The sequence below is a fragment of the Pogoniulus pusillus genome, chromosome 29, assembly GCF_015220805.1.
Source record: "Pogoniulus pusillus isolate bPogPus1 chromosome 29, bPogPus1.pri, whole genome shotgun sequence".
In the NCBI taxonomy this organism is placed as follows: Eukaryota; Metazoa; Chordata; class Aves; order Piciformes; family Lybiidae; genus Pogoniulus; species Pogoniulus pusillus.
This window is the reverse complement of record NC_087292.1, coordinates 10,914,907-10,937,551: the sequence shown is the minus strand read 5'-3', so window position 1 is coordinate 10,937,551 and position 22,645 is coordinate 10,914,907. Positions and strand designations below refer to the sequence as shown.

The 22,645-nt window shown below is 42.7% G+C and overlaps 1 long non-coding RNA gene across 6 annotated transcripts in view; it reads right to left on the bottom strand.

Moving 5' to 3' along the window:
• The window catches only part of LOC135188577 (uncharacterized), a 228,745-nt gene extending 214,074 nt beyond the window's left edge, over positions 1-14,671 (bottom strand). For all 6 annotated transcript variants that reach the window (XR_010307746.1, XR_010307747.1, XR_010307744.1 and 3 more), the window contains exon 1: positions 14,569-14,671. This is a non-coding gene — a long non-coding RNA (uncharacterized LOC135188577). The remainder of the gene's footprint in view (positions 1-14,568) is intronic.
• Positions 14,672-22,645: the final 7,974 nt, after the last annotated feature.

The following is a 22,645-nucleotide window of genomic DNA, read 5'->3' as shown; positions in this document are numbered from 1 at the left end:
AGCAGTTTCAGCTGTCTTGTTGGGTTTTTCAGATTAATCAGCCCCTTTGGAACACTGAACAGATCATCAGGACAATCCCTCAATCCACGATCTCTTGCGGGGGGGTGGGGGGGTGGGGGGTGGGGGGGGAAGGGGGAGGAAGGGAGGAGAGAGACATAAACTGGGACAGCAGCATAACAGAGGCAGCTTTCTGAAAGGGACTCAGTCTTGGCTCTGAGAAAAGTCCTTATCAAGACAGTGTCTAAAGCCAATGGCATGTCTGCACCGTCATCTCTCTGCATCTGCTCACACATGGTGTGAGTTTTTTCAATCTGATTTTTCACGAAGTCATGAACAGATAAGAAGATTCTCTTCATGCCCCCTAATCCCATCATTTCAAGCTTTGTTAAATACAGCTTGTTTCTGTCAGATGACAAAAATATTGACTATTTTCTTTCAAGGAAATATCCTACTCCTCCAATATCTAATACCAATGTGCATATGCTCAACGCGATTTTTAAGTGTGCAGTTTTAGAGACAAATAATCCAGAACCTTGTATTCTCTTAAAAATCTGTAAGCAACAGTAAACTTCCAGAATCTCATTTTCCCCCTCAAATTCTGAATTCAAGATAACTACGTGGCTAATTCCCTCCACAAAATACATAGATTGAAAAAAATCTAGTTGGTGTTAGAAGTTATTTTCCATCCTTCAGATTTTTACTTCTTCAGCACTACTGCTGCTGTTTAAACAGATTTCAGCTTTTCTTTCTGCTCAAAAGGCATCTGCACTCCAAATAAAGAACATGTATTCACCTTAGTCTTTCTATTGTACAAGTAGTCCTTTACACATGGACCTGTACCTACCAAAGATAGTGGGCGTTAAGGGCTGTCTGCTCTAACATGTATGCAGAACAAGGTTTACATTTCATGGATCAAAAGAAAAAGGCATGTGGAATTAATCACATAAGCTAGAAGATCATGCAACCAATATTGTCATCTTGCCCCTGTTGGCAGGAAGAGAATTCTGTCATGTAAGAGCAGAGTTGAGTATATCAGTTTAACCACTTGATAACCTGGAATAGCTCTTCATGGCACTGGCCCACAGTATTTGAAATTTAGGGGAAAAAAAATAATAAGCAGCTTTGCCAAGGAGTTTCACCCTTCCTCCATTACACAACAAACTAATAATTAGCTGTTATGCAAGTTTCTGCTCACCATGCTTTCAGTTTGCCTAAGACAGCAAGCACGCAGCAACCAAAACTGAAATGATATTAATACATTGTGCTCCTAAGTAAAAGGCTGAGCTGCTCATATTGATCACCATGGCCTTCAACAAGGGCCATGTGCCACCTGTGAAGCTCCCATACACCTGAAGATAAAACTTTCTTTTGCCTCTGCGTCCCTCTATGGCTTTCACTTCCACCTCACACCAATAACATTCATAGTGGAGATGGCCAGGTCTGAGCCATGACAACTCCAGCAGCTCCACCTGTGCCCTGGCCCACGATGGATGACTGCTTATGGCTTTACATGAACAAGGGTAGTCAGGGCCCAGCCCCCCCCCCCCCCCGTTCCCAAACCACACTATCATGCCACCTCTAGAGTCCCTAGAAATGGGTAAATTCAGGCTCTTTCACTGGAACAAGAGGTTTATTCCCAGTAGGAACGAGCACAACTGACTTACGGGCCAGCCCAGTGAACGAGATCTACCAAACTGCCTTATGTTGTCAGGCTCGCACCACATGGCTATAACTTCATGGCTCCAACCAATTCTATCCAAAGGCATCCTCAGGTGAGCAGCCTAGCCCCTGCCCAGCACAGCAGCTCACCAGCAGCTAAGCCACAGAGGTGCTATTTCTACACTAGCACAACTCTGCCATCTCTGTCAAATCAGCATAAGCTTGGCCTGCACACAGCTAGCCCATGGTGATAGTAGCTTAGCTCCTGCTTCTGCCTGATGATCTTATTCACAATGTCCAGTCACCCACCTGTAGTCTGTGATGAGCTGTGGCCACTGCCAGGGAACCAAGGTGGGTGAAATAGGACATGCCAGGTTTGCAAAAACACACTACTGGGAAGATGTTCTTATCACAAGCAGTTTTTACAGCAATAGCCCTGAGAAATCCCATCAGAGAAGAGATGACTCAGTCTCCTACAGACACTTTACGCATCCAGACATTCTTGCATATGAGAATCTACTGCATATAAAAATGACCTCTGACTTTTTGTGCCTCTCCTCTATGCTGTCATAAACAAGAATATAATTTCAAGAGATGCTGTCAACTTATATTTAGCCCAGTTTTCTATTTTGTTTAAAAATAAAAAGTCTTCTCTAAAGCATAAGATGAGCAGGATTAAAACAATTCCTTAAAACAAAAAAAAAATGGTGCTGTTGCCTTTCAAACCCTTACCCTGTAGCACTGAAAACTTGGAATTGTCCACAAATGAATATGAGACTGACATGATATTTATTATCCAAGCTTAAAATAGCACAGAACAAACAGAATACAAATCGTGGCAAGTAAAAATTAATTTTAAAATTCAATTTAATAATCCAAGGGTTTAGAGGCAATATGTGGTTTATATTGGCAGTGGCCTTTTAATCTTCCAAATCATATAATTAAGAAAACTTAATTAGTAAAAGCAGTGTTTGAATATTAGAGCTGTGAAAATATCTCAAAAAAAAAAAAAAAGAGGAAAAAAAAAGAAAGAGAGGCAAGTATTGGCTTGAACTTTATTTTTAAGCCTCAGCTCTGTGTCTGCATGCACTTCTATGTTAATATAAATAAAATGCAGGAATAAATAAATGGCAGAAGTATTCAGGAAATTGTGAAGTTAAAATAGTCTCAAAAACCAAAATTGTAACTGCTTGCACAAAAGCCCGAGGCACAGCCTGGCAATGAGAAGCAGCAGCAGCCTGCCCTGATTCTCCATCAAATTTCCCCATTGCAGCCACTGAGATAAATGGGTGATGCCTTGAATGAGTGCAGGCCTCCCCTCTTCTCCCTTCCCACCACAGAAAACCATGCAAACTACTCAGAAGGAACAAAATAAAGACATCTGCCTGATTAAGAAAAGTTGCACACATGTCTATTTGGAGAGAGCCCTAACTTGTTTCATACACCCAAAGGAGAACAACAAAAAGAAAAAAAGAAACAAAAAACAAAAGGCTTCTGGCAATTTTCAATCTTCAAAACCCAACTTAGCTTCAGACCTGTATTTGAGTTAAAAGACACCAGCACGCCATCATGTCTCTCTCTCAGGAGGTTTTCACAAGCTGCAAGTCCTCAGAGCAAAGACATTTACCTCCAGCCCAGCCAGCTTTTAAAAGTACAAAAGCTATTAAACTCACATTTCCTTTCTCAGCCACATAGTCAAGGAGAACCTATACAACATGGAAACTCCAAAGACTTTGTGCTTGTAAATGATACAGGTACTGAAATAATGACATCCACAGGCAATATTCTTGCAACTTTAGCTGGGAAAGGAAAAATACACAAAACAAAGCAAAAATCCTATCACTGTTAAGTGACAAAACATTCTCATCTATGAAGACTCATTTCTGTACTTCAGAAAACCAAAAGCCTTCTTCCCTTTCTACAGGGCCACTCTACTATTGCAGAAAAGTTATTTTACAGCAAACCATCTTAAACACATTGAGGGCTTGACTACATTTAAAATTTCTTTTGCAATCTTTGCTCAAGAGAGTTTTATTGTTGCTGATCTGCTTTGGGACATGCACTGTATTTTTCTAAATCATGATTTATCATTGCCTTCAAAATATAAAGATTGTTTTAATTATTCTTAAATCTGATTACTTCATTTCTGGGGGACAATGCAGTTATTTTGATTTGCTTTATAGACAATTTCCAGTGTAGGAATGAAGTTACCCAAAGCAGATCCAAATTTTGCCCAACAAACCCCAGGAAATTTGAGTGTTTCAAGTCTCTCTTCTGCCCTTCAAGCTACTTAATTTGCACAGAATAAGGGCCCTCAAAACCCATATGTTATCTAGGGCTTCACCCTGCATCTATCCTTCTCCACCCAAGCTCTTTTAATTCTTTGGAAAGAAATCGGCAGTAACTGCAATAAACTGAGGTATAGGGGGGAGTGTGTCTTTTAGAAATAAAGACAGAAAAGTCCTGGGTTTTGTTCTTGTAAAAGAGAGGTCATTCCAGAGATAGAGGTCTTCTGTTGCAAGTCATACCACCAGGTTATAAATTGTAGCAAAAATCGAGAGTGACTGCTAGGTAGCATTAGATGTCTTCAGTGTGCAAGTCATGCGGCATTTTGAGGTCTCCAACAGGAGCAGGATGTTGATGCACTGGTGGTTGAACTAGCACAGAGAAACCTTTACCCCTCACTCAGCCCCCATACCCCTTCACAGTGGGCACATGTCAAGGTTTGCTCATATATCTAAACCCCCCTCTGCATAAGGAGTTCAAGGACAGCAGTTATTTTGTATGTCAAACAAGCTCTTTTTTTCCCCCCACTAATCTGAAGAGTGTGGTGGTGCTTGGCAGTTGACATCCAGCCTGAAATAATGATGTATTAAAGGTTTTAATCTCTCATAATTGGGAAAGGTTTCCAAAGAAAACAGAGGTGTACAAATAGCACCTCACCATCTTGAATGTGTATGACCCAAGCAGATGTCACCAAGTTAATCCACATGAGCCACTCCATTCTGCAGCCAGAAAGCAGGGCAAAGTTGTTTGCTTCTCAGACAGATCCTGCTCTGTCTACAGAGACATCTGTGCTAAAAGTGCATCCTGGCCATTTAACCTTTTTCTCTTCTTACAAGTGCACCACCTTTTACAAAGCAAATTAAATAAAAAGGATCTAAGTAGTTTTTAGTCCTTTCACAGATGCAAAATGCCCCCCTATTAGCTGAATGTTAGCATCAGACATATGCACAAACCCAGTAAGGTCTAATTGTGGATTTATTCTCTCAAGTGCAAAACTATCAGCATGCCAGAGAACACCATGGAATGAGTAGCAAAGATGTGGTCCTTACTTGTACATGCCAGGAGTCGCCAAGAAAAGAGGCTGACCAACCAAGAAAATTAACATTTGGGTTTGACAGGGATCTATGCAAAGCAACAGGGTTTTAATTTAGGGCTCTTTTCATCAGAATGATAACAGCTGTCATCTGCTGTGAGAGTGCAGTAATTACTGAATCTCCTCTGTGGAAAATGAATAGCTGATGTTTAATTTACACAATAATATCTCAATCTGCAGTCCCAGAGACAGCCAGTGACATTCCCACGGAAGAACTGACACACCCCCCACTTCTAAATTCCTCCAATTTTACAGCCACTTCACCCCAAAAATCTCGACAGTCTTTGTGTTCCTTCCAACCAAAAACAAGAGTTTGTGATAATATTTATGACCCTAACATTTCAAGATCCAGCCTGATTTATCCTATTCTTTCACAAGTCACTTGAAATTAATCAAATTTTACGAAGTGCCCTACAGTTTTAACCTATTACTTCTAGTCTTATCTGCCACACACAGAGATTTTGTTGTTGTTGTTCCACTTGCCATCATCACCACGCCAGCACAATAAAATAGGAAGCCACAGACTCAGGATTCAGGTATCTCTATGCTTTGCTTTGTTTTATACAGAAACATTTGTGCATGTTTACCAATCAAGACTTAACTGATATGAAAACAGAGCTTGGTGATAGATCTAGTTTCTCCAAAGTTGTGGAATTTTTCTTTGTCTTCTTTTAAAAACATCCAGTTCTGATCCTGTTTCTTAATAGAAACTAAACTGGCTTTTGAAAGCTAAGCAGCCTGATGTAAGAATGCAATGCTTTTGCTTACTAATAGAACAGTCTAATGTCATTATGGGTATGAAACTAATTAAAAAAGAACTAGTTCCATCAAAACACATGTAATTGCACAGGAGAGATCAGTTCAAAAGTATATGTTTCCTGATCATTAAGACAAGTGAAGTAAAATTATGTGTTTTGCAAAACTGCTTGTACCAGCCTGGGCTGTATTATGAGGCAGGGGGCCAAGGGCTATGTGCTTCCAACCACTGAAAAGTACCAGTAAATCCTGTATAAAATCACACCTTGGAGAGCAAAATGTTTCAGTGGATTGTGTTGTTTTCAAATCAGTTGAAGAGGATGTGGAAAAATAACTTTGGATTAGATAAATCACTTGGAAACCCATTTCAATCAATCATTTCCCCTTTTCTAGCCATGCCCTGAAGATGTTTTGCCTGCAACTGGTTTGCATTCAAATGAGTAGGCACATATTCCTTTTGCATACACCACTGTGCAGCAGCATGCTTCAGTTTGACAAGAGGTGCCTACCACTCCAAACAGCCTATGTGTGACTGCTTTCCTGCTTAAAAGCTCATGTATCTCCTTCTAATTTTAGAGTTTGATTAATTGTCAGAATAGAAGCAGGGAGGTGGGACACTAAATGATCTTGTTTTGATAAAATGGAATGAGTTTCATGTTAAGCAGCAGATAAATAGGACCTGCCCAATTTAGCAAAATATTTTAAAGGCATGTGCTTAAATCCTGTAATTCAAATGCCTTCTCAGCCAGCTCTTCACTGTCTCAATTAACATACAGCTTAGGTTTTCAGAGAAACAAAGGAACTGGGGCATTCATATCCTTCAGAAATAAAACGAAGCTGAATGTATAGAAAAAAAGTTTCTATGAAGAATAGCCAGAAGTCATCCCAAAGTAGATGTCTGAAACAGAGATAACCAGAAACAGGCTTTCTATTTGTAAAATAAAGTCAATGAGTGAGAGAGAAACAATATGATTCTTTTCTATACCAGAATAATTCAAGATTTAATTTTGTTCTTCTCTCCTTCAGGACAGTATGTTCTGTTAAATGGGTTACCTTGCATCAATGGGTGGTTTTCTGGAGAAGTTGGATAGGAACTGTAAAATCATTTCTTGAGTATATTTCATTTAAAAGGAAGACACTTCAGTAGAAGAAGAGCTTGCAGTCTACAACAGCAGAGTTAAGCTGAGAAGCTTGCTTGGAATAAGGAATGATTTTTCAGTAACTGAAGTTACAGCCTTTTAATATTACTTATGCTAACTCACAGTGCAAGAGTGCTTACAGCAGTTATTAACTACAGAGACAGAATCATAAAAATCAAAAGAAGAGAGCTAGTTGGAGGATTGCTGAGATCCCTTCTATTCCCTTCACATTACAGACTGATTTTTATCCAATATTTTCCTCAGATGAAACTCACAATCTATTACTAAAATCATTTTACTGCTGAAAATGTTTGGTTTTGTGTTTTTTTTTCTGATGTCTAGCTTTGTATTCTTGAAGTTGCTTCTTGTGGGTGAACAGATATGGAGAACAAATTAATTCGTTCTTTTTGAAAGCATGAAATGCCTTTCTGGTCCTGTCTGTAAGCAAACCAATCCCAAGGTCAGCCTTTTTTGTAAAAATTTCCCCCCTAATTTCTTATCTCCTTTCCTTGCTCTCTAGACACGCTTTATCTGGTCCACACCCTTACCAAAATGCAGTGGCTAAGTCTGGATAGAGTCTTCCTACTAATTCTTTAGGAGTACCAAAGAGAGCATCGCTGATATTTTCTGCATAGTTTAGTCCATTTATAATGCCTAACTTTTTCTTTTGGAAACAGCACAGTGTCAATTCATTTCCAACAGGTGCAGGTACAGCTACCACATCCATTTTTCAAAGCACAGACAGGTCTTCCTGCTGGGATACCCTAAGATTTGTACTATAAAGCACCTCATCTCCAAAGAGAGAAGGCTGAAGATCTGCATAGATGGTAAATATCTTTAGTAATAAACAAACCTGTGCATCTGGATGGTTTCCAAGTGTTCAGGAGAGATGCAGTTGGAGTGTTCATTTTAAATATAGCACATAATTAATACTTTATGCCTTATTATTTGCTAGTTGCTCGTAACTTGAGTAAAGCACATGGTTAGAGTGCTAAGTCATCAGTGCTGGTTGATGTAAATCTGCATTTGGGTCTCAGAACAAACAGAGATACAAGTGGAATATGATTTTCAATATTACAAACAATGTCTTTGCTATTACAAAATGGTGATTTAAGCAACTAATTTTAGATCAGCAGACACCTGCAAATTTCCCTTTGAAAGCACACCTTAAATACCCTCAATTCGGAGAATCAAAGAGCTATTTCATCAGCAGATGATTTTGTTGGGAGCACCACTTACTAGCATTCTGAGGGCTCTGCAGTTGTGCTGTATCTTGTTAAGCAATTTGCTATCATGTCTAGGTGGTTTTTGAGATAGACATCTCAAAAGCAGAATTTTTGCCCTTTCTACCACTATGGTCAATATTGTCAATTCTTCCTCATTCATTCAAGATGCAAGGTTAAGAAGACAGGTAGTGAAGAGTGCAGAGAGGATAGCACATGTTTATCAGCTGCATGAGGAGTTATATACCCCACTTACTACTTTGATACCCGAGATGAATGTTGCCCTGTGTCCATGATCTGCATCGCCAAAGTCTAGAATTAACTTTAAACAGGGGGAAAAACATTACTCAGGAGGTCACATAAACATAAAGTAGCAAGTCTTTTAATCAGAGTTACTCCTTCAGTCCTCCAAAACAGGAATTTTCATCAGTGCAGATTCCTGAACTTTCAAAAGTGATGCATCCCTGCTTTGACACCTGTCCTCCCACACTACCAATCACAGTATAGCACACAAGGGACATTCCCATGTCCTGTTGCCAAATACACCACTGCCAACTTATCTACAAGCAAAAATATTTCAAAATAAAACTCAGTGTGTGACAGGTTGGTTCATTTGCTTAGGAAATGTCAATTTTCCCACTTGACATACAGCTGAGGAATGATCCCACTTGCAAAGGGAAGGCAATTGCTCAACTGAGCAGGCACTGTAGCAATTTTTGCATAATGAGCAGAATACATTTAGTCTTAACCTTCTTCTGATGAATTCAGTCACACCTGTTTATATGAAATCAATTAAGAGACCTTAATCTTCTTAGACAGTTTCCAGCACTCCATCCACAGGTTCAGGCCTGTTTCTTGTATTGTGAAGTTTAAATTATATTAAAAAAGAAACAATTATCCTATAAACATGAAGACTTAAATTATGCTTTAATAAGTAAAACCATTTACACTTCTAGTCTGCAGCCTTTCGGTGGCCAGACACATATCAAGCAGTGCTGTCCACTTGGACTTTGATGAGACAAGGGTTGAGCAAAATAACCCCAAAGCAAGGTCATCAGGAACACATCCATGTGCCTGCCCCACGCAGGCATGTGCCAGAACACACATTCCTATGCCTGGATCTGCCAACGACTTGTGGAGTGACGTAAGGGTAAAGTCTGGTAATGGGATCATCCAAGGAAAGGGAGCCCAGCCTGCCTCCCCACAGCATCCAAAATCCCCCTTCTTAAAGAAGAATGTTGAGGAAAGGACTTTAATTTCACCTTACTTCAAGGCACACCCCTAAAATAAATCCTGATAGCAAAAAGGTAAATCGTATATGGGTAGTGCCTGTATTTGTTACCACCAACAGACCCTCCAACAAGAAGCTCTACAGATTGATGAGACAGATCCCACCACAGGTGAGGTTATACAAACAGCACCAATATCTAGTGAAGGAAGAAGATGCACAAATTCTGCTCACCTGTGAAGTTAGAAGCTAAAAGTGGAGCTTAAAAAAAAGGATAGTGTTATTAGTCTCATGCTGTTAACTACAAACTATGCCCAGTGAAGGGTCCTGGCTACATTTTATGCCAAAAGAGAATTTAAATCTCACATCTGTGTTTGTTTCTTGGATCCACTATGCTTGCAAGTGAGTCACCCGAAGAAACACTAAATCACTCTTCATCATACATCTAATATTATAAGTGTTAAGTCAATGTCCAGAAGCAGTTTAAACTGCAGTGGAAGTATTATCTTAGGACAGTCACAAAACTATCTAGAGGCATATATGAAGGTACCAGGAGTATCTTGGAAGATTTTGGAGCCAAGCCTTTGTTCAACCTACAGTGCTGCACAAGACTGAATTGAGGTGAAAGAAACCCCATTAAAACTGATGGCTTTAACTGAGGAAGCCCACCTTTTAATTTATCATGCACGACAGCTGAGTCACTCCACTAGGCCTCCTGGGAAGCCAAAAGCCTCTTCACAGGATCACAGGATGTTAGGGGTTGGAATAGACCTCCATAGATCGAGTACAGCTGCCCTGCCAGAACAGGACCACAGAGTCTAGTGCAGTTCACACAAGAACACATTCAGATGGGTCTTGAAAGTCTCCAGAGACAGAGACTTCACAGTGTAAATCAAGAGTTTCTCTTGCAGTAGTACACATGCTATATTTCAACCATCTTTTTTAAACTGCTTTTAGAAGGTGGGTGAAAGAAAAGGAGAAGAAAAAGCAAACAAAAATAAAAGAAAAAGAAGGGAAAAGCCCTTCCCCCTCCCCAGTCTCTAGAAAGGGAAAACTCCAAGTAGCAGCTAAAATCTGTTTGAGGTCAACTTCTGTTTTACAAACTTTGGATTTCATTCTAATTGTTAAGGAGACACATAATAACTGGCTTTAACATAATTTTCTTTGGACTATCTCCCCAAAGCCACAATTAATGTAAATACCCCTGTCTTGTTGGCAATTTCCTTTCATCAGTAAACGCTGAAATGCAATGATCCGACCACAAATCACAAAGCAAATAAGCTTGCAGTGCTGTTCAAGCTACAATGTTATTATGCAGTTTGTGCACAACACAGTTGATAAGGGAAAGGGTTTGTGAACAGAATTCTTTGGCTGCTTGGAAGAGTTTCATTGCTTGAAAAAGTGACTCTCATATCCTTCCAAGCCATGGAGACAGCAGCTTCCAGAGGCACTTACGTGTAAAGTAGCTTGAAGAGATAAAAGCAAAGTCAATTCTCAAGAACTCAAGAGAGTGTAGATGTGGAATCAGACATCAAACTACAGTCTTTTTTCTCTGTTTACAAACATGAGGAGATTTACTGGTGAAACACTGGAACGGGTTGCCCAGAGAGGTTGTGGATGCTCCCTCCCTGAAGGTGTTCAAGGCCAGGTTGGATGAGGCCTTAAGTGACTTGTTCTAGTGGGAGGTGTCCCTGTCTATAGCAAGGGGTTGGAACTGGATAATCTTTGAGGTCCCTTCCAACCTAAACCATTATGTGATTCTACTCTCACTCATGCATTTTCTTCAGAAGGTTTGAAGGGCCTCTAGTGATGGAAAAGACACATCCACAGAAGGAGAGAACTACCATCCTCTCTGCCCATCTCCTAGGAGACCAATGGTGGAGGAAGAAGGACCTCCAGCATGCACAATTCTCCATCTTCTTAGTTTTGCTGTCACTACTCATCTTGGGGTGTAGCATTCACTTGGTGGTACACAAAACATGGGTATTTTAATGTTTTTTCACTTTATAACTAGATACATAGTTGACAGCCAAGAATGCACATCTCCAGTCAAACAAAAGACTGAACATCCAAATAACTGAAATAGATTTCAATCTCCCATCAGCCAAGATCTCTTTGCCAAATCACCTCTTCCCTGCCAAACGCTCAGTCACAGAAAGAAAGAGAGAGATATGCCACTAAAATATGCAGCAGAAGATGCTTTCCAAGGGAAACATGAAAATCTTTGCCTGAAATACAGTTGGCACACACACAGCAAAACAAAATCTGACTCCATGACCAGATTGCCATACTTGGTGTAACAGAACCATTCAATGCAATATGCACCAGGGACATGTTTCCAACACAGTCTTGCCTTCACACAACTCTAGTCAGTATCACTCTGACCAGGAGCATAAATCCTTGGATTTAACTTCACCTTTTATAAAGAGAACAGTTCCATTCCTACTCTTCCATGCTGCTCTATCAGTTAGTCTCTGAAGAGTGGCTACAGTAGACAACACATATGGGCAGGGCACAGCTATCATTCTCCCAAGAGGGCCTTAGGTATCTGTTCCCAGGCAGCAAAAGCCATCACTAATAGCTATGAGGGAGAAGATGGTGGGATAATTCAATCCCTTTGCAAGCAGTCTATCATCCTTCCATATCTGAGCATCTTCAGTTCAGAATCTACCTCTCTTCAGGGTAAGCACACAAAAAAGGCATGATACCTTGTTTTCAATTATAAGAGGTATATGCCAGAAAGAGAAATAATTTGCTTGTGGCTCTTGGAAGATGAGGAAGTGGGGTGCACAGCTGTATTGAGCTACAGTTTGATGCCAAGATACATTGATTTCTCTACTGGTTAATTTATTCTGCTGGTAGAAGTGAAATTCACTTTCCACACCCTAAAGTGCAGAGTTAGGTTACTCTGCAAAATAAACTAGTCAAAATCAGCTCAGCTATCTCTCTGCTGCATTAGACTCTGCAGCTTAGACATTCATTACATCCTCTCAGGTCAAAGATTAGCACCTAATTCCTTTGCCACGTTTCCCTGCAAGAACTTTGCAGTACCAGAGCTTTGCTCATCTCTACAACTAATGGTTTTGCAAAGTCCAAGCTACTTTGTAAAAACTGCAAACTATGTTTGAACTTGTACGTCCAGTCACAAAGGGCTGCTCAGCCCCTCCCCCAGTCCCACTGTATGTTGGCACTAGAGCTGAACAAAAAATTGCCAGGAAAAATCCTCCTCAAATGCCTATACCATCTTAGAAACCAATCTCAAAAAACTGATTAGGTACATGCAGACGCAGGCACAGAGAACATGAATCTGTCATCCTTAGGTTCACTTTCTCCTGTAGGATATTTCTGTATTTGAGCTCTGGCTCTAATTTCTACTCTGGGTTTTCATTAATGCTCCTGGTGTAAAAGCTACACATCTCTTTCCATCTTGTTCTTGCCATGTAGCTAGAAGTGCCCACAGATGATCTGCAAAGGCTTGTGACCTCGCTACAGTACATTTCTCAACGTTAAGCTCCTCCAGCTCCCTGTTGATCCAAATCGCTCTGAATTTTATTACCCTCCTTTGTATTGCCTGACTCCCTGACCCTGTAGTTTATGGTTAGTCCAACCTCTGTATTTCCATCAGAAGACACTTCTCATCTACTATTAGATTCAAGCCTTTCAGAGCTGCTGATAGAAGAGAAACCCCTAAGAAATCCTGAAGTGCGTGGAACTGGGGATACTAACAGCACAGGACCAAGAAGCTTATTCCCTAAAATGATGGATCTTGACAAAAGTGTCAACTGCCCAATTTTTGTTCTTACCAAAGCTATCGGGTTTCCTTCACACCCTTTAATTACTCAGACCTTACTTAAAGAAGGTGGTTCAAACAAACAAACATTAAAAAAAAAAGTTACAACAAGGTAGCATGATCTTGACATACAAGATGTCAGAACCATTATAAACCCCTTTATTCCAGAACGATGTCTTTTGTGCTTAGAGGCATGCTTGCTATTCATAGATCTACTGCTCAGCTGTTCCAGTTTTTAGTTCTGCATAAATGCCCACTCATTATGTCCAGAGGGTTTTGCCTGTAGCTTTGTGTTTGTAGCCTTGAGGCAAATGTCTTGATGGCTTAGGGAACTCGGAGCGAATGACCAAATAACATCGGATTTTCCACAGCAACGAAGCCATTATGGGACAGCATTTCTATGTAACAGCACCCTTCAGTGTGCAATCATTATAACTAAGGATTTAACTAGGCTCTGGGGACATAACAAAATCACTTTGAAGCCAAAAATCCACAGTGAAATCTTAGGCATTAGATTTCTGAAATGCTTCTCAGAACTGCTTCAGTCAGGCAGCTTTGTCCCTTACAGTAAAACCAAGCAAAGGAGAAGGAGTTTTATGCACATCTTAAGAATGAATCCAAGCATTCAAACCTGTGCATGCAGTGCTGGGACTGCAGTGTGCATTTGTTGCACACACAGTGTTTTGCAGTTAGATATGAAGCCATTAGAAGCATATACAGAAGTCCTGGCTAACAGTAGTAGTTTTAAGCATAGAATTTTAACTACAGCTACTGCTAAAATTTCTAACTATGTTGGCTCAAAATTTTGAGGGAGAGCTGTAGTTAGGCTGCAGGACATTAGTATGAACTTCTGTAATTTTTGTAGCCCAGGGGAATCCAGAGCCTGAAACACAGCCTCGCTGACTAAGACAGTGACTTAGCAAGCTCCTGCTGATTTACAGACCTGTGCAGTCCAGGTTTACAATAGAAAAAGAAGGGAAGTTTGTGATAAAAAGAATCAGGGATACAGTGCAAGCATTGAGTGAAAACACTTGTGAAAGTGTTGTGAGTTGACTTTGGACTGTAGCTGGCCACCCAGCCAGTTGCTCTATCACTGCCTCAAAAGGGAAGAAACAAGATGAAAAATTTCATGGGACAAGATAAAAGAAGCAGAGAAATCCCTTCCTGAGTATAGTCATGAGCAAAACAGGCTTGAGTTGGAAAAAGTTAACTTTATGCATTTCAATTCAAATAGATTTGAATTGGTGGTGAAATGGATGGTGAAAAACAAAGGTAAAACATCATCTCACTCCCCATGTATTCCCAGGTTCAACTTCATTCCTTCATTTCCAGCTCCACCACCTCCTACCCACTGCCCTGAGAAGCAGAAAGAACTTGGGAATAGGGATGCCTACCTGCAGCACCTTTCTCTCCACACTCTTCCCCTGCTTGAGCTTGAGTCTTCTATGGCCCACACGAGATGACTGCTGCAGCACCTCCTCCAAAATGGCAGGGTTGTTTATCACACCTCAGAGCAGAATTTTGCCCTATCTTACACCTGTTCTCATAAGGATACTCTCAGGCATCAGGTTCAGCTGTAGCTGCTGTGGGGCTGATTTGGAACCAGGTGGAACCAGCACAGGGCAGCTGCTCACCTCTCCTAACAAAAGCCTCTGCAACTGGTGCACCAGTGTCTGGTGCAGACAGGTCATACAGCAAGTGAAATACAGACATTTGGAAGCCATAAAGAAAGCCTGGGTCTTTCCAGTGAGGGAATTTCTCAAGTCAGAAGGGAAATTACAGCCAAACACTATTAAAAAGTCCCCCAACTCTGCTCTGCAAGGCCCAGGCTGAACCAGTATGGCTCGCATAGGTGCAGTAACGAGAGATAGGACATATGAAATGGCCTCAAGTTGCGCTAGAGGAGGTTTAATTTGGATATTACAAAAGATTTATTCAGTGAATGGGTTGTCCAGCCCTGGAACAGGCTGCTCAGGAAAGTGGTGATGTGGTGTTCAGGGACACAGTTTAGTGGTGGACTTGGCAGTGCTGGCTTAACGGTTGGACTTATGTGTGAACTTGAAACAAGAGAGCTCCCCCTTAGCATGCCCATCCCAATCACCCTTGGTGCCAAGAGCTGGAAGTGCAGCTCATGCAGAAGGAGAGGCTGTTTTGATGGGGAGGAGTGTGTGGAAATAATCATATGCAGAGCAATCTGTGCCAGGCAGCCTGCACCTCTCGTCCGTAGAACTCATGCAGGGCTGTCGTTAATGAGCTCCCTGTCGTGGTACATGAGAAACTCCACCAGTCCTTCAAGGAGAGGAGGCAGGACACCTGCCTGCTGCACATATGGCCACTTTCTCCCAACAAAGGCAAGGAATGTAATTCAGCTGAGGACAGTGTGGAGTGGCATGGTTCAGAGAGCACAGTGCCCTGGTTCCACCATTATGGGGAGAGCAAGAGCTTCTGGCTGCTTCCTTCTGCCCCTTAACACAAATGACCCCAAGAAAGCCAGCATTTTACTCAGCACACATCTCTGCAAACCAGAAGCTGTGCTTTGGTAAATCTGCAGAGATACTAAGTGTTGGATAAGGGCTGCATTGATGAGGCAGGAAGTTGAAGCACAGATCAGAAATGCATGACCGCATGGAAAAATCGGAGGTGTTCTGAGACAAGTGACCTTCTTGTATAATAAGGTGATGTGGTCCAACACTGTAATGAGATGGAAAAGGGGCTCCCAGCCACATCCCTCCCCAGTTTGTAACCCTTGCACACAAGGGCTATCATATTTTGACATGACTCAGAACAGCTAACTCCAGAGCAGAGATTAATCTGACTGTGCATCTCGCCCCAGATACAGCATGATTTTTGCATCTCCAAGTAGGCTGGATTAATAGCAGCAGCCAGCAACGTCACTGTCACAACAAGTTAGTGCTGCCAATAGAAGTAGCAGGAAGAATAACCTCTACACTAGAGGCTTACAAAATGGTTCAACCCAGCAGCATTGCTAGGCGGTGTTTTAGCCCAGCAGTGACTCACCATAAATGCTTACATGCTCTGTGTGTGCTCCTGAAAGTCTCCCCTCGGCAAGTCCTGCCCCACTGTATCCAGGCTGCAGTCTACACAGCCTGGAAGAGCTGTTGTGCATTTTACCATCAGCTTCTGCCCTCCTCGGGGATGCAATTTCCTACCTGCCTAGTGGCCTTAGGTTTTAACCCCGATGGAAGAAAGAGTTTGGGCCTTGGGGTGTTTTAGGTACATATTTTTGACAAGTGTGTACATTATTTGACACCTTTCCATTGTACAGTAAAGGTCAGCTAATGCATGCCAGAGGGAATGCTCTCCTTTCCCAGCCGTTTAAAAACAAACAGACAAAAAAATCCAAAACAACAACAACAACAAAAGAGCTAAAGAGGTTTAGTTCTTTCCATTATTTCCCCAGATCAAGCTTCTTAATTTTCAGGTTTCTTCCTCAGACACAAGAATCTCCTTTCCTTTAAACTACTCTTTTGAATAAGCCGAGAATCACTTTTGTTGTCTACAAAGTACCTGGGACACAGTCCCAAAGTTGCCTGTATATGACAGTCTTTCAAGTTTCAGAAGTACAGGACACAAGAGTCACCTAAAGAGATTTTTAGCAGCCAGACATCAAATCACTAGCTCCAGGAATCAGCTCACACCCAACAGCAGCACAGACTGGTTTGCTTGACTCCTTATTTTAATGTGGCTCATTAAACTTCCAAAAGAGGATATTCCACAATGTCCCAGCTCCAGTGCATCATGTAATAACCATTTCCACCTTTCTGAGTAGAAGGTGTGCTGACACCCCTAAACACACACTGATCTGGGTCATAGTTAGGGTGCAGAGAGCTGCATGCAGGAACCACGAGAAGAGTCAGCTTCTCTTGTGTCATGCTAGTAACAACAGTACAACCACACAGCCCACTCTGGATCTGTGCAGGGACACACTGCGAAAGGCAGGGTTATAAACTCCAGGGAAGAATGAGAGGGGGAAAGCAGAAAAACATACAGAGGTACAGCATTGCAAGTTACATGAGACATCTCATACATGAGACAAGGAGCTACTTCTCCATGCAATCTTCTCTTTCAACATGTTTACTTCCTTTTTTTCCCTTGTTTTTGAGTTTGCTCCCTGGTACCAGGCAGGAGATTTCCCACTCCTCAACTAGTAACTTCATGAGGGTCATTTTGTAAGAGATGTGAAAATGGAGGGGCAAGAGGAGATACAATAAAAAGAAAAATTAGAAGTATTTCACCAAACACAAGTTCAGTCCCTTGTACAACCACTTCATAATGGCCAAACTGACAGTATTGATTTCCTGTCCATGGAGCACAGACTCAGCCCATTCATGCCCCTCACGATTCTCCTGCAGCAAGCAGATACTTCTGTATTTTCTTGACCTGCATCGTGCTTGGGCATTTCACCGTGATTTACTTCAGTACCAGTCAGGGGGCCTGAACATGTGCCTGATCTGACCACAGATACTTCAGATGTAGCTCACTGTAGTGAGATGCAAATTCATACCTCCTGAATCCAGAACAAGTAGCTGCCACTGCCCATTCCTCTACACAGACAAATACACCCATGTACATGAGCATAGCCATGGACATCATCGCCAAGTCCTGGGAAAAGCCCAAGACCACAGCTTTGGGAGTCCTGCAGGGAGTGGCTGAGTGAGAGATTAGTAAGGCAAACCCTGCTAAAATAAAGCCTTTCAGGAAACCAAATACTGCCTTTCATTCAAGTCTCTTCATTACCTACAAGTGCAGGGCTGTGCTGGAAGCAGTTTGGTTGGTTCAGTTAAAGCACCTATTAAAATCATAACCAGTTCCTTAAGCAATAGCTGAAAAGAACTTCCAGCCAAATCTGCCGCTCAGCCTGGCCACCCCATTACCAGACAGGGAGCTGGGCACCTGCCCTACCATGGCCCAGGGCCCTTGCATCCCCCCCAAGTTTAACACTTTTAGGGGAGCAGATGATTGAATCTCTAAGCCCACATTTACATCCACCCAGCGGGGATATTATTCTTGCCTTCTGCTCTCTCCAAAGTGGGAAATGTTTGTTGTTTTTTTGTTGGTTTATTTTTCAATGCAGCACCAATGGTTAATGAGGTCCATGGCCATAGCTACATTTTGGGATATTTATCAGCATTTCACAAGCATCAGCCAGCATTTCCTAATGCAGCACAGCAGAAACAATATCCAAGAATTGCAATTTTCAGTTTTTTTTTCCCCTCTCACTTCCACTTACTCCTCCACTAAATAACTTGTGCAGAACCAGGCCCTAAGGGAAGCAGTAAGCCCAGTGCAGGAGACACATATGGCTGAGCAACAAGTCAACAGACTGACCCACACACTGGCCTTTGTATGAAATGCAGTCATTTCCAGCCAGCCAGCACTGGCCAAGACAACAAGTAAAGTGCATTTCTGGAGATCACAGGCCATTTACTGACCTCTGCATTAGCATCTGAGTCACCCACTGTAATTAAGCAAAGTAAGAACGCCTTGGTTTTGTGACCCGACAAGCTTTGGCAACCTTCTCCACACCACAGCCCTTCTGCAGGAAGAGGCTTTTCTCATATGTGATGCACGGAACAGGTTTGGAGAAACAGCTCCTTCAAAAGGGATGAGTTTCCCCATCACTGGCCCAATATTAGCTTTCTGTTTATGGTACTACCTCTGGGTTGTTGTTCTCCCTGAGCACACAATAACAGATTTCCAAATCAGGCAGTCACCCTTCAAATCGTTTCAAGCCCAACTACTGACACTGTTATTATGGAAACCACAGGTTTCTGATAGCCCATTTCACCTATTTTCTTCTCTTTTATGCAAAATAATAAAAAAAAAAGTCCTCATTTTTTCATCTTGTAAAACACATTATGTAAATTTATGGAGGTTATGTAAGATGATGGCCTGTGGCCATATCACCCCTGGCCCCGGCTGTGATTCTGATCTCCCAGCCCAAACAGGCCGGGGCCTGCTGGGTGCTGGCTGCGAGACCTCCAGAGCCAGCCAGGTGCTGAAAGCCAGGCGGTGGGTCCATAGGTGGCCCCCGCTGCTGTGAGTCAGCACCCACGGGGTGCCCAAGCACCAAGGCAGAGCCCGGGTGTCCATGTGCAGAGGTTTCAGATCATCCTTGAGTCTAGCACCATCTGCACATCCTGACTCAGAGGCCAAAGAGCTTCAGAGGTGAAAAACTCCCGGCTTTCAGGAAAGTGACAAGTGACAACATGCGCCGTGTCCTGACCAACCCAGGCAAGCAGCGTCCTCTGAAGCAATCTAAACAGCTGATCATGGTTTTTTTTTGTTCTCTTTTTTTTTTTTCCTCGTGTCTTAAGCCAAGCTACCTGATCAAAACGAATGGAAAGGAACCCCCATGACTGATTTAACACGTTTCTCTCACCTTTTCAGCTAACACCCAAGCACTCCTTCCCATCTTTACCTTTCTGATGCAATTTGCTGTGCCATACCTTGCCGGCAAATGTGAAACAACAAGCAAAAAAAAAAAAAAAAAGGTTACGCTGCTTTTTAACGCCACAACAACACAGGTCTAGATCAATACCAGACAGAGATGAGTTTTACTTCAAATGTTAACAGAGGCCGCTGATTACTGAATCCTTCCCCTAGCTTAGCAGTTTTATTTCTGGAGCGAAGCCCTGGAAAGACTCTCCGCAGGGAAGTTACCAGGAGTGCCTCACAACAGCCTTACCAGGATCTTATCAACTTTTATCTTCCACCAGACAAAGCCACTAAGTACAGGCGTTTATTTGCCAGACAATACAGAGATTTCCTACTATTGGAGCTAGAAAACAGTACTTGAGGCTCTAAAGAGAAGACCCTACCATTTACCTGGAAGCATGCATATTTTTTCTTCTCTTTTAACATCTTCACAACGACCTCATACACATGTAGATGTGCTCCGTCTACAGTCTCTGCACACCCTTACCAAACACCTGCAGCAGACCAGGCGATGGTGCTGCCGGGTTCCAGGGAAGCTCAGCCCAAAAGTGCTCAGAAAGGAGTGTTGCAGGCTTACAGTCGCTGGTGTACCGCTGAAGTCGGAGAGCCCCCAAAACAGCTGATTCCCCCCAGTTCCTCAGATGACCTCAGACTCTAATTCCTGACAGCGCTTTAAGCCTAGGCTTCTAGGAACTCCTGTGTGAGGTCTGGGAAACAGCAACCTCTGCAACAAGGCAAAAATGGTAGCCAAGTAATGCCCCCATCTACACTGCATCTTTGCCTGAGTCACACTCACTGACTGCAGCCTAGTTAAAAGATATAAATCTTTAACTCAATATGATAAGACCTCGGCTGTGAAAGCACTTTTTCTCCTCGTGAGAGCAGGGCCAGGGCCCATCTGCTCTGATTTGTTCAATACTATCCCCACCAGGGTTTCTTGTTCAATGCTGTAAAGAACCAGAACCAATGTGCTTCTGGTATAGAAAATAGACATATTTGGCTTGAATCCTAAAGGTTATTTGGCTTCAAATCTCCAGTTTAAGAGCCCCCTGGTGAAAGGTTTGGTGGTCCTTTCTTACTGGGCAGTGGCTTCTGGCAGCGCAGCACCTGCCCTAGGCCTCACTGACACACGGAACTCTTTGCCCTCTGAAAATACATCTTTTCCTGGTGTCTCCAGCTCTGGACATCTTCCACCTTCACTCACTTTCTCAGGATTTCACCACACCTTAGCCTAAAATATAGAGCACTGTTTTGGGGGTAATTAGAGATTATTAATTAGTTGTAGATTTAAGAATTCAAAGCTTAACAAATGAACGCAGGTAAATTTTGCTGCAAGAGACAGAGAAAATTACTGGTCCCAGGTACCTGCCCTGCCTCTCTGCTGCAGACTAACCACTGCTCTCTTGCTCAGCCAAAATCACGTGTGTCTCCATCCCAGCTGCTCCAGCTCAGCTCCAACATCGTCCATCCTCCACCCAAGGCATGGATTACATTCTCCCTCTGCCCTTCTGTCCTCCAGCAGACAGGGGCAGAGGATGGTCCTACACTGGCAGCAGGGCACATGGTTGCAGGCCTTTTCCTTCAGTCCTTGTGTCTTTTTCACACTGGGGTCTTCCAGGAATAAGCAGAGATACCAGAGTCTGTTATCTTAATGCCCTACAGAGGCAAAAGAATGCATTTCACAATATGCTTGAAAACCTGCATGGTGCATGTGGTTTGGGTTTTGTTCTTTCTCTTTGGAGCTGACGGGATGCAAAGGAGGAAGGACAGGATTAAGACCTGGCAGAGGCAGTTTCTGCTTCCAAGTAAGACACTGTCCTGCCAGATTACTGTGATCAAACATCTTCCTTGCCCTCTGCTCTAGCATTCTCGTCTATAACAAGAGAACTGACTCTGTTTTAAAATCATTTTGTTGTTACCAAATAACTCTAATAACCAGGAATGATGCTTTTATTGCAGCAATCAGCTGAAGAACACAACTGCTCAGATCCCCCTAGTTTAAGCTGCTGCTTTGCCTGCTTTATGCTGAGCAACCTGGAAACAAAAGCTCTAAATATTGCCTAAGATATCTCTGTTAATAAACAAGTGTGTAAGTTTAATGGCAGAGAGAGCAAATGTCTGTATTGTTCCACGTTTCTAATTGCAAATTATGGATAAAACCATACATTGACTATTCAGGGAATGTATTGTGAAATAGCAGTACCCTCTGCTTAAGGCCTTCAGGAGAGCTAAATAGGGCTGGTAGCCAAAAGAAGAGAAAAAATGAATAGTTGTGGCCAGCCCTTACATAACAATGTCTCATGGAAAGCAGCTGGAACCTCCTCACAAGACATGTAGGAACATCCAATGAATGTAAAATGGCATCTGAAACAGGAACGAAGCATATTTATATAACCACTCTGCAAGCGAAAATGAAAGAGGGAGAAGGCAGCAAGCGGTACGAAACATGATTTAATGACACTGTGTCCTGGAGTCCGGTATACCCCACAATTCCTCTCCCTCTGTGGTTTGAAGGGGAGAGGAAAAGGCGCGAAAAGCCTGTTCCCCCACCCCCACCCCTGCCCGGCAGGCGCGAAGGGGGGCAGCAAAGGGCCCTTCCGGCACGGGGGTGCCCGCGCAGTGCCCGCGCAGTGCCCGCGCTGGGGATCGGCTGTGCTCTTCGCGCCCAGCTCTGTGTCGCCACACTGGGCTCTGTGTCTAGGAAGAGTATAAATATTGGTGTGCTTCCCGCCTTGGGGTGCCCACCTTAGAGTTCTCCCTCGCCTGGGTATTCCCTGCAGAAAGAGTCCCCTGGCGCTCCGAAGGACAAGCTCCTGTGTCCCTGCTTTGAACGGCTTCCCGCCATAAGCACCCCCTTTATGCAGGCTTGGTAGCCTTAAGGAGCCTCGGACTTTTGAGAGCGAGGGGACAAGCATCTGGACAGGGGACAAGCATCTGGACGCCCTTTCTCTCAGCCAGCCTGGCTCATCTGTGAATAAACTTGAGGCTCAGCCTGATTAATAAGCGGGGAAT